The 13,065-nt window shown below is 40.7% G+C and overlaps 1 protein-coding gene across 5 annotated transcripts in view; it reads right to left on the bottom strand.

The window, feature by feature from the left end:
* LOC120532912 (lysine-specific demethylase 4C-like) overlaps positions 1 to 3,132 on the bottom strand; it is a 917,975-nt gene extending 914,843 nt beyond the window's left edge. For 4 of the 5 annotated variants that reach the window (XM_039759396.1, XM_039759398.1, XM_039759399.1 and 1 more), the window contains exon 1: positions 3,014 to 3,132. The gene's annotated coding sequence lies outside the window, so the exon portion shown is untranslated. Of the gene's footprint in view, positions 1 to 2,837; positions 2,949 to 3,013 lie in introns of those variants that run through there. The other variant, XM_039759397.1, reaches the window with a different exon arrangement.
* Positions 3,133 to 13,065: the final 9,933 nt, after the last annotated feature.

Below are 13,065 nucleotides of genomic sequence, written 5' to 3'. Positions count from 1 at the left end.
TTAACTGGCAGACCTGAGTTGGCAAGAAGCACTGTAGCACCTAATCAGTGTCTCCATATAAATAACTGTGGACCCATTTACTACTCTGTAGGCAACTATCAAGGATATGAACTTAATGTGTGCTGCTACAGGGAGGCAATGTAGCTACCTGAAAAGTAAAGTGATATGAGCCCATCTTGGCTGGTTATATGCAACACTGTCTTCTGCATTTTGGACCATCTGCAGTGGCATTACAGCACAAGCAGGTCCTCCAGCTAGTAGTGAATTGCAGTAATCCAAATGTGACAAGACCAATGCCTTAATCAGAAGTTGTGCTGCATATTCAGTCAGAGAAGGTCTGATTTTGCAGACATTATACAGAGTGAATCTGCATGAGCAATAAACAGTTGAAATGTGGTCAGAGAAAGATAGCTGCTCATCAATTACTACCCCAAATTTGCATATTGATTTGTCAGATGTTAGTGGCAATGTGTCAATTTATGCAGAAATGTGAAGTTCAGTATGCTGGCTGGAGCAACAAAACGCTCCATCTCTGACAGGTTTGCCTGTAGATGGTGGTCTTTAATCCAGTTTCAAATATCAGTAAGACATGCAGGGACTCTGGCCACTACAATGTTGTTGACCTCAGGGAATGAGAGGTACAACTGGGCATCAACAGCATAGCACTGATATGAGAAACAATGGGATTGGATGATGGGGCCCAGTAAAAAGACTTACCACAAGTATTATTTTTATCACAATAGCTGAAGCTATATTCACTGACCAAATTATTAGACACTTTACACTAATAGGGCGTAGGACCTCCTTTTGCTCTCAAAACAGCAATCTTTTCATTAATCCACAACACTGCACATACACTACTGTCCATTATTATAAACTTATAATCTACAGCAGTGGTTCCCACTGGGATGGGGTATCCCACAAAGCAACAAGCAGCATTAGAAAATGACACACAATCAACGATCCAGGGGTTTGGGAGATTGGAGACTCCTGTGAAGCAGCAAGTACTGGTGCACCACTAAGCAACGAAACACTATCGGCGAGTTATGTCCCCAGATATCACCTGCACTGCAGTTCAAAAACTCATGCACCACACAGTTAAAACTGCTGTTCTAGTGCCAGGACCACCCAACAGAGTGAAACTGCTGACCGCAGTACCTATGAAGTCAGTCACGTAATGCCCCAACATCATGAAACCTCCTAAACATCATTCATGAAAAGCCCATCGCATTACACTATGTTTAAGATTAGGGCTCCATTACACTATGGTTAAGATTAGGGTTTTGGGAGGGTTATCCGACTCAAAGGGTGTTACATCACTTACATTGTGAGCATTACCCGACTTATCTCATAGGTATTGCAGGCTGCAGTTTGGCCCGTCTCAGACAAGAGCTGGTGAGATGGACCGAGTGTAAGCAACAAATGTTACATCCAATTTAGTCTCTCTTATGTCAATCAAACCTCTAAATCAGTGAAGTGTCACAATCAGGGCTTGCACTAGAATGCGGCCTTTTCTACGGATCATTGCAAAGTCCAAACTTCATTGTATTAAAAAAGTTGTCCAACTTTACGAAAGCTCCGCCCACAACAAGGAACCCACAAGAGCGCGCATTTATGCGGCTCATTCACAGGTGACAATGCGCGCACAATGCTTGATTCTTTTCATATCATTGAACAGCAGCACTGACTAATCAACTACAAATGACAGCACACTGCAAGACACTGATTACACCACGAAAACTCGGACAACGTAATTCACTCAATTTTAGCAAATCACAAACCGGCCTTTCTTTTCGTCGCACCCCTTGAAGTGCCATCTAGCATCCCTCAAAGGCTGGCAACCCCTGATCGAAAGACTGTGGATAATATATTAACTTTCTGTATTTTTTTTTATTCCACATTATTATTTCAGTAATGGTATCACAAGAATCCACAACCCAAGAACTTCATCGTATGGCATAACAGAACTTTCTTTCAGACAATCTGTATATGCTGAACTCATCACTCTAAACACATTACTAAGGAATATTCACCCCGATTCCCTGATTCTGTGTAGTTATTGCGTGATCTGTAGAAATGGATTCACATTTTAAGGATTACAACCATTGCACTGATTATGACCAGAATAACGAGAGAGACACAGAGATGATGAAGATCCAACAGCCTTGCGGTAACTGTAAAATGAGTTGCCAAAGTTCACAGGTGCAAACATATACGCATATAATTTTGTGAATAAATACGACTGAGACACAAACTTCCTACATATTAATCGATCCAAACATCACATATACAGCCCACTTGTTTATGCACCAAACTTCAATGCCTAGCCTAAAAGTAACATAATAAACGCTTAATATCCTGAATACAATTTTTGCACCTCCATTGCACTTGCACGGTCTTTTAAAGGCCAAGCTTACTCACGAAGACACCAACACCTCCACGAAAAAGGGAACTTCATAGAGGGAGTAAAGCGAAGTACAAGATGAGTGCGTTGAAAAGCGGACTCGCGCTCGCGCTCTCGCTCGTGCCCGTGGCCCTGCTCGGCTGCGCGTGTCATCATTAACATGCGCCACCAAGTCAGCAGTCCTTCTCCTTCCTCAGCCTGCGTCTTGCACTACTCCTAAGTTTTCCAAAGCACTGCGACATGGCCGATCCGCAGCACAAATAGACGAGCAACCTGCGTGCTGTGATGGAAAACTACATCTTCCTGATATCCCTCCCCTCCCTATTCGCACACATACTACTAGTAAACAAAACAAGCACGGATCACCAGCAAACACTTGCTTACTCTGTAAATACAAATACGTACACATTAAAGGCCAGATAAATTAACCTACCTATGCAAGTGACTAAGATCGCCGTGCTGACATCAAGTTGCAACAACGCCTGCTCTTTATCAAAACACACTAAAACGAGTTTTTCACCATCTACTTCATTTAGTGCAAACTATTCCAGTGGTACTGAACATCGAGGCGCTCCCCCTCCACTCCTGCGACTCTTTCGTTTCACTTACCTGCTATTCCCGATCCTGTTTCCGTTTGATGCTTTCTCTGCCTGTAGTTAAAATTCTTGGTATAGTGACAGCTTGCTCCTTCCTTCCCTCCCACCAGCAGTAACTCCTGCAACAGCTGAAGCCCCAGAACACAATGCGCATGTCTCCCACTCGCGCCACCTAAAGACGGCGACATAGTAGTAAATGCTACCTGTGCGGCATGCAGCTTCACTCTGTTGTGCTTTGAGGCAATACCGAGTAAATAAAGCAGGTGCATTATAAAAGCTTGCAAAATTTTTCTAATTAGTGATTTCATTTTTGGGCACGTTTTTTATTTATATGTGGTTAATTAACAAATATTCTATAAATAGTTGGATTGGTAAAGGAAATATTGCAAGTAAACATACTCTGCTCCTTTTCAGACTCTGATAGTTTAAGTTAGCATGGAAAAAGCAATGAAAAGACTGCCAGTTTAATAAACTAAAGCATTTTAAATAAATGGTAAGCCGATAGCAGGTGTAAAGCTAGTGTGGAAAACTATATGAACAATAAATACAGTATACACTATACAATATGTAGTACAATGCTTAGTTGCTAAACTCCAAGAATATGCACTAGAACAATTTAAAAAGGTAATAAATAGTAAATATTTAACTCAATTATTATAATACTGTATATATAATATACAGTATATAATATATATAATAAATATAAATAATACAATTGCAGCATTATGTTAATGTTATTAAAGTATATATGATCCACCTTAATAAAAGGATAACTGTCTGTGTATCTATCTGGTTGCTATGCCTCGGTGTGTCACAAGCATTAACACTGCTTATACAAACCCCATACCAAATGGCATATAACAGAGACATATGTATTGCATGGTGCACCACAAACATTAATGCAGTGGTCTAAGTTGATTACTTAGATTTCAACCCATTTTCAATAGATAGCACAGCTACTAAATACATAAATAAATACAGTAGAATTAACAATAGGGCACTGTGTAGGTCTAGGTATTGTCCTTGTTTAGGGTGCTGATGGACTGTGGAACAACACTCCTCCTCAGTCTCTCTGAGCTGGTCTTCAAGCAGTAGCAGCATTTACCTGAACACAGCACAGAGAAGAGGCCATTGGTAGTATAGCTGACATTTCTGATAATTTTATTTGCCCTGGTCCAACATTGTTTGCTATAGATGTCTTGGAAGTTAGAGTACACAACCAGTGATGCTTTCTACTGACCATATCACTCTTCAAAGAACCCTGAGGTACTTCTGCATGATGTTTACAAATCAGGTTAAAATGTTCCCTGACAGAATATATTTGATGGTGTATGTATAGAAATACTTTAGTATCTGGGAGGGTAGCTTAAAATCCATGATGCATCTCAGTTGGCATTGTTGTGCCTTCTTTGCCAAACTATCAATGTGTTGGATGAGGTCTGGTCCTCTGTCACGTGGACACTGAGTTATCTAAAATTATTGACCCTCTAACAGTGTTGTTAATATTGAGGGAGTGGTTGTGTCTCTGTTATTTTCTCCCAAAGTCCACAATCAGCTCCTATATTTTGCTGACATTAAGAAGAAGACTGTTGTCCGGACAACAGTGTGACAGACTCTCCTCTCCATCCAGATATGCCTGTTCATTGATGTTAGAGATCAGGCCCATAACAGTTGTGTCATCAGCAAACTTGACAGTGATATTTGAGTCATGTGCAGCCAAGCAGTCACAGGTATAGAGGGAGTATAGCAGAGGGCTCAGACATGGTACTGTGGAGACCCTGTGTTGAGGGTGAGGGATGATAAAGTATGACTACCCTCTTAAACCACCTGTTAAGAAATTAAAAACCTAGCTGCACAGTGAAGCATTTAGACACAAGTCATTGAGCTTGGTGATGAGCTTGGGGGGTTTATTGCGTCAAATGCTCAATTATAGTCTATAACTATGTTGTGCATTTTATAACTTTTTAATGCAGGGTGGCAAGTTTATATGTATATGGGAGAGCTTCATCTTTAGGGATCCCATAGTCTTTTTGAAACTCATTGTTCAGCAGTCAAATGTTAGATTGGAATAGACAAACTTTATTAATCCCAAGGGGAAATTCACAAAATATGAGCTATAATATGTTAAGGCATTGTGTGAACTGGCCCTAGTTCACATTACAGTGTGTGGTAGGGTACGCCCAGGCATAATCACCCTGATAGTTTTTGAACAGTGTCAGGAAAACCAGGGACAAAGTCAGTACATACATGCTCCAGTATAGTGGACAACCTAGGTGGGAATCAGGGTTCAGGCACTGTCAGGGATAATGCTACTTGCTTTATTAGTATGCTGCACTTCTTTAATCTTTTTTTCCAGAACATTTTCCATTGTCTGGATGTGAGCAGCTAGACTTTTTCACAGCTGTAGTTACCAATAAATGTAATTTGCATACATTTGGAATGTGAGAGGAAAAGGATTGCTAGGAGATTGTTTACAGTAGATACTAACCTGGGCTTAACAAACTTGATCTTCCATCATATAATTATGGAACAGAAGTCATTGTGTCATCACCATAAAGAAACAAAAGTAGAACCGGAAATCAAGAGGATGTTGGACCTTGAGGTTACTGAAGGGAATAACAGCTCCTGGTTCAGTCCTATTGTATTAGTCCGTATGGCAGACAGAACCTGGCAGTATTGTAATGACTTCCATCATTTGAACCAAATCTTGCAATTTAACATGCACCTAATGCATGACTGCCTTGAATGGCTTGGTAATGCTCACATGTTCATTTTCACTCAACATGACCAAAGGGTATTAGCCAATTTCCTACTGCCTACAACTAAGCAGCAGACTGTGTTTATCTGTGGACATTAGCAGTATTGTGTCCTTTCTTTTGGGTTACACAGGTCCAAAGGAGAATTTCCAGCATCTACTAGAAAGAGTGCAATGTCCCCAAAATTCCTATAGTGCTACCTACCTGGTCGATGTAACCATCTATTCCAGGTTTTGTGAAGAATGTATGATACATGTGTTGACAGTGCTACAATCCATACCTCAAGTCAGTTTGTGTATTAATCCCACAAAATGTTTTTTTCTACTTAAGGCTAAGTACTCAGTACTGCTTGAGGCTAAGTACACTGTACTGCTTGCGGCTAAGTACCCAGGTTATACACTAGGACAATGTTGTTCATGACTGGCCCTCATCTGCAAAATAAGAGGTAAGTACACATGTTTCTAGGGTTAGCAATCTACTACCTTTGGCTCTTCACCTGCTTTTTCAAAAAGGCAGTTCCTCTGATTGAATTAATGCAGAAAAGATGCAACACTGCGATGTGGACCAGTAGTACTGAGAAAACATTCCAAATCTTAAACATGGCCCTGATTATTGGTCTGTATTAACTTCTCCTTATTTCTCCTATCCGTTTCTTCTCCAGATTGATGCTTCTGACCCTAGCCTGGGTACCAGATCATTGATAGTACTGAGCATCCTACTACGGATCTAAGATGGAAACTGCTGAACCAGAAAACCAGACATGCAGCAGTGGAGCTGGAGACCCTAGCAATCAGATGGGCTGTAACCCAACTACAATACTACCTTTTGGGTCTTGAGTTTAGCTTGGTGAAGGACCACACACTTTAAGAGTGGATGACCACAGACGATGAGTCCAATTCTAGAGTGATCTGCGGAGTCCTCAACCTTCAGCCACACAAATACACTATGGTTCATCGCAAGGACACCTTCCACCCTAATTCTGACAACTTGTTCCAGATCCATGAACTCACAGACAGGTTATTTATATCCAACAGATTTGCACCGGAGGTAGATGCTTGGGGGCCTTGTCCAACATGCAAACTTGGGGAGCATCTCTGTGCCTCCAAAAAAGTAAATATAAAGGGGATGGATGCAAATAACATAGTCAGTAACTGTCTTTCCCTGTTTCCCTGTAAAACTGTGAAGGAAAATTCTAATTGACCATGAGGTTATTTCAACCATTCCATAGGAAGCCATGTCCTTTCTGGTTCTTATTGTTTTTAAGAAGGCCCTCAACTGGAATGGGGCAATCATTTACAGACCAGATCTAAAGAAGGGCAAAGCCTTTCAAGAAAAACTCTTTACAAGGAGAACCACCATTTAATTTTGCAACTCTGCTTTTGACACTTTTTTTTGTATTCCCTTCTATGCAATAAATGGTGTACCAAGATGGCACCCCAAAGCTTTGTTGACTTTTCTACTCTTTTGTTACAGTATATGTAGCAAGCCTTGGAAGGGGATCAGGAGATACAAGGGTCTCTGTTAAAAGAACAAAAGAAAAGTTACAACTGGTGTAAGAAACAAAATGTATTACTGTACTGGTGTCACACACATGCGAGTGGGAGTCAACTAAAGGGCCTGAATAATGGCAATTCCATGTCCGACCAGGGGGCAGCGGGGTGAACTAACTGTCTTTCTCGATCCCGTGCAGACCATTCTCAGGAAATCCCACAGGGTTCCGACGCCTTTGATGACGTCACTTCCGTTTTTTTCCTAGCACCTTTGATGAAGTCTTTTCTGTTTCCGCCACCCTCGACGACGTCACATCTGGTCCCACCCATGATGACGTCTCTTCCACTTCCAGCCCCGATGATATCACTTCCTCCACCGACTTTTAAAGCCGCCATTTTGTCTATATGTGATAGTTCTGTTTTGGACTCAGTCTTGTGAACAACTCACAATTTTTAATTACTCTTTTGCAGCCAAGACATATCATACAGGTGGCTGCCCCAAACCTTTATGATGTCTGTTTGTTGTTCTTGTGACACTGTGTTATTGTGGTATTAATGTAATTTACTAAATTCATTATGGGTTGCTCTAGTCTCTCTCCCTATGCTTAAAACACACAGAATGACACACACACTCCACTTAAGCACTGATTATGATAGACGCCTGCAGGGCCATCGCCCTTCTGTAATCACAAAGGCACTCATTACTTTTAGTATAATCAACACATTACCTACTGTATAACCTAGACCTAAATGCTGTTAAACCTTGGTCCCTGAGTATAACCTAGATGCATTAAGGTTGATACCTTCACAGTGTCCCAGCATATAACCTAGACGTAAAAGCTAATATATTTTGGTCTTTGAGAATAATCTAGACACATGGAGGCTGATGCACCTTAGCCAGTGCCACTTACCAATCCATGATGTGTCACTGCCACATTAGTATGCTCTGTTGAGAGCGTTCTCCCTCAGTCTACTAACTCTGTGTGAAAGAAAGTGGCAGTCTCCCCATACAACACCTATATTTCAATTACTCAATGTGAATATGAACAGGAAAGCAGCATTTGTGAAGAATTGAATAATAGCAAATGAACTAAACTAAATAAATGATAAAAAAATAGTGAAAAATGGTGAAGTCTCAATGTCAGGCCCTAATAAAAATACACCTTTGCTTCAAAGTCCATTCATCCAGCCATTATCCAACCTGCTATATCCTAACTACAGGATCACGGGGGTCCACTGGAGCCAATCCCAGCCAGCACAGGGCGCAAGGCAGGAAACAATATCCCAGGCAGGGCGCCAGCCCACCGCAGGGCACGCACACACACACACTAGGGACAATTTAGAATCGCTAATGCACCTAACCTGCATGTCTTTGGACTGTGGGAGGAAACTGGAGTACCCGGAGGAAACCCACACAGACACAGGGAGAACATGCAAACTCCACGCAGGGAGGAGCCAGGAAGTGAACTCGGGTCTCCTACCTGCAAGGCAGCAGCGCTACACACTGCGCTATCATGCCACCCTGCTTCAGAAGTCAGAAAGCTTAAATAATACTTTCAGTAAAGATAAACGTGACATCTGGGGAGGAGGTGTGTTGCTGGGCAATTTTTAGATTCAGCAGGCAGACACATTAAGGGTTGCAGCTTGTCTACGGTCCTAAAATGTTGATTTTTCCCTCTACAACATCAAGTAACCAGAACAAACTGGCGGTGGCCACGGTCCCTACAGGGCTGGGCTTCCAAGCCCTGTACCCAAGGCCCCTGTCTAACCAGGACAGACGCCCCCACTCGGTCTGGAGGAGGCACACGCCCTCCTCCGGTCTTCTAAGCGTCCGGCCGGGTCCATCCCGGCCGAGGCCACCGGGATGAACCGGCATCGGGCGCCGCCTGGCGGTGGCCACGGGCCCTACAGGGTAGGGCTTCCATGCCCTCGACCCGTGGCTCCCAACAGAAACAGGACGGACGCCCTCGCGGTCTGGAGGAGGCACAAGCCCTCCTCACGTCCTCCTGGGCGTCGGCCGGGCTCCAGCCCGGCCGGGGACCCAAACCCAAAAATCAATGTCAAAAGTTATAGTAAAGACGTCATCTCCAAACTAGCAGAATCTTTAGCTCTAACCAAAAAGAATTAGCAAAATTAATAACTCAAAATTAGGATAGATCAGCCTAGTGAGACCTCATCTCATATAGCTGTTGGTGATAAAATATTGCAAAAACCACAGCCAGTCAGGAAGGTACAGCACCAGTACACATTTCAGGAGTTTGAAAGTGATTTATTGATTACATCCCAGCTAAACTCCCACTGTTCTAGCCGTGGGAGACACCTCAACTTTCCACTTTCCTTTTGAGTCTTTTACACTATTCATTTTCTTCTTCAGTGTGAGCATGGGGGACAGTTTACAAGTTCAAATACTGATATTCTTCAGCCAGAACAGGGGTTTGCACTCTAACTTAATCCGCTCTCATCTTGTTCCTCTGCAGTTCACCCAAACACCCGGGCACTTGATGACATCACCACCGGTCCACCCATTGTCTGCTTCTAGCCACAAGTGTAATGGCCATGAAGCACGCCGCACTTTGACTCTCATTCCCTTCTACTTGATTGTTCACTCTGCGCTGTTCCTGCATACCATGTTGCTTCTTTTCATTCTCACATGTGCCACTGCTTCACAATGTGTTCTCCTCCTCTCCATTCTCAGCATCGACAAAATGATCACCCCTTCCAGCACCTTCCACCTTTTTCTCTGGGACCTCCTCCCAAAAACATCTTTAACAGCATCATAGGCCCCTGGGCAAAGTATGTGCTGGGACCCCGTTTTGATAGCAAAACAGGACCATGCATAGGCATCAGAAATATTGTGTGTCCTGATGCTCATTGGGCTTCCAGCCAGTGCCCATTGTGCCCATTCATTAAGACAGCCCTGCTCCTCCTCCTGCTGAGGTGTTTCACTAGCATATCACACTGTACCTTCTGCAAGCACAGTGCTCAGTACCTGTCCAGCCCCATGGCCCTCTGAGTCTCTGGCCAGATCATTACAATATGTAGTATGAGTTGTATTTAATGTGACCAGCAACAGGCATAACAACAGTAAACAATAAGCATAACTACATAAAGGTCAGTGCCGCTTAACATCCATGATACGTTCTGTGAAATAGGATATTATGCTATTTAGACGTTGTGTGAACACCATATTATATACTGTACTTAGAAAAGCTATATGGGATACAGTAGTGTACCTATTTTGGCTAAATATGAAGAGACAAAGCCACAACACTCCTGAGCCTTGCAATACACAAGATTGGTTGCTGCTAACTACAAGGCAACGCATAACTGTACACTGTTAAAACTTTTTATTTGGAAGTAGGGAAATTTCACATTAAAACAATGATAGAAAGTATAGTACTGACAGCACAATTACTTTGTTAACAAGATACAGGACATACACATGTTACAAATGGGAAAGGTCGCGTTCACTACATCTGGTCACATCCACTACTTCCCGTTCTCCAGTTGGGATTTCTGAACTCTATTGTCATGGCAAGCTCTTTTAACATTTAATTCCTTTAATCTGATACCTGCTTTCAAAATGTTTTAAATTTGATATCAGAACTTAGAAATTTGATTTTGGACTTATAAAATTTAGTATCATGGTTTTAAAATTTGATATCGAGCTTTTGAAATTGGATATCAAGTTTTTTAAAATTTGATATTGCACTTCTGAAATTTAACATGATAGCTAAAATCATAATATTTATGCATTTTAAACTTTCACATCATGTTTTGTCATTTTGATATCATGTTTATGAAGTTTAATATCAGGCTTATAAATATGATATCACACCTTTAAAATTTGATATCGAGCTTTTGAAATTTTATATAACTTTTTGAAATTTGATATAGTTTTTAAAATTTGATATCAAAATTGTAATGCTTGATATTGAGTTTTTAAATCTGATATCGAGCTTTTGCAATTTGACATCAAGGTTTTAAAATTTCATACTGCTTTTAGAAATTTAAAATCAAGGTTTTAAAATTTCATATCATTCTTTTGAAATTTCATATGAGAGCTTAAATTCTTATATATATATATATGCCTTTTAAACTCTAACATCATATTTTGTCATTATATGATTATGAAATTTGATATGATGCTTATAAAATTTGATATCACATGTCTAAAATTTAATATGTTTTTAAAATTTGATATCGAGCTTTTGAAATTTGAACTTTTAAAATCTGATATTAGGTATTAGGTTTGAGGATGTTCATATCAAATTTCAAAAGCTCAATATCATATTTCAAAAGTGTGATATCAAATTTTACAAGCCTGATATCAAATTTCTTAAAAAGGAAAATGGATTAGATGTTAAAATGGCCTGCCATATATTATAAGCCTATAGGAGTATAGACATATTTGCAGTTGGATGTTGCCCCAATTAACATTATGCGGCACATGGCTTTAGAAGTACATATGGCTGTAAAACCATAATGTGAATGTATTGGATGCATTTTAAGGGGACTCATGTATTCTTTTACAGTATATATGTATATATAGTGAGTAAAAACACAATCAGCTTACCTGGTTCGCCCCTCACTGTGCAGCCAGGCACTTCTGCTAATGCCATTTCTGCAGAAGCAGCTGCAGCTCCTGCTGACTAAGCCTTGAGTCTTTACATAGTACATAAGCCACTAGAGTGGAAGAAAAATTAGACTTTGGGGTCACATAGTCATTTAGTGGTATAGTTACTGTGCATAAAGTGGTTTGGTATATTTTGCAAATTTAAAGGTAACAGTAGTTACGTATTTTGGTTTGCATTTGTTTTAGAAATGTTATGAAGAGACTGCTGAAATGGTTGAGTAAACAAGCAAACTGTTTCAAGGGGATAGTTCAAGAAACTGTTCTTTCTTGCACCCAGCAAGTCTTGCTATTCAGCGTATATGCAGTTTTCATAACATAATAAGAGCTGAATTCAAGAGATGTTGAAGAACAAGGATATAATGGAGACTTTATTTTAGGCTGGCTGTGCCCCCACACTAAAGCACCTTGTCTCTTTTAACAAATTAGAGTATGATATGTAAGCATTAATTCAGCACTCTTATGCAAATGCAGTTGTTTATAAAACTGACCCTTACACTTATGTATGTAATCATTTTGTAACTGACTGCTGTGATGAATGCTCCCTCTTCAGCAACTACTGATGGGATAATTACAAGGTGCAATGGACAAATTTTCTCCTGCCAGGTTTCTGACTCGAAGTACTTTTATCAAACTTGCTCTAGTAGAAGATAAGCTTCTTTCTTTAATTAATATGTTGATTTCTACCACACTAGAAAATTTAACACTATTAAAATTTTGATTGCCCCATTTGTTATACCCAGAAAGAGGACTCATTTCGGTTGATATCTCATTTGAGCTATGATACCTATAGGGGATGCAAGGTTTAAATTGTGATCTATGTGATAAATATATATACACTCAGTATATACCTGTATAGTATAGTAACATATATTCTATGAAAGGCAAGGGACACCCTTCAGTAGGCCACAAACCCAAAAGAATGCAAAGTCACTAACATAACACCTAAGAAAGAAGAAAAAGAAAGAGGGAATTGATGTCTTTTTTGGGTAGTCCTGAGAGACGTTTGTGACAGTAATCTAGTTGAGTATGCAGAAATCTAGTCGACTGGCTGAAGTTAGAAGGTCTTTTTTGAGGGGCAGCACAATTGACCAACTAGTGGTTCCAGATCATCCCTAACCTTTGAGAGAAATGCAGCCATCTCCCTAAAGGTCCAGCCTTTATCTGGTTGGAGCATGACTGAAGC

The sequence above is a fragment of the Polypterus senegalus genome, chromosome 7 (genome assembly GCF_016835505.1).
Source record: "Polypterus senegalus isolate Bchr_013 chromosome 7, ASM1683550v1, whole genome shotgun sequence".
Lineage (NCBI taxonomy): Eukaryota > Metazoa > Chordata > Cladistia > Polypteriformes > Polypteridae > Polypterus > Polypterus senegalus.
This window is presented reverse-complemented; position numbering and strand designations above follow the sequence as displayed.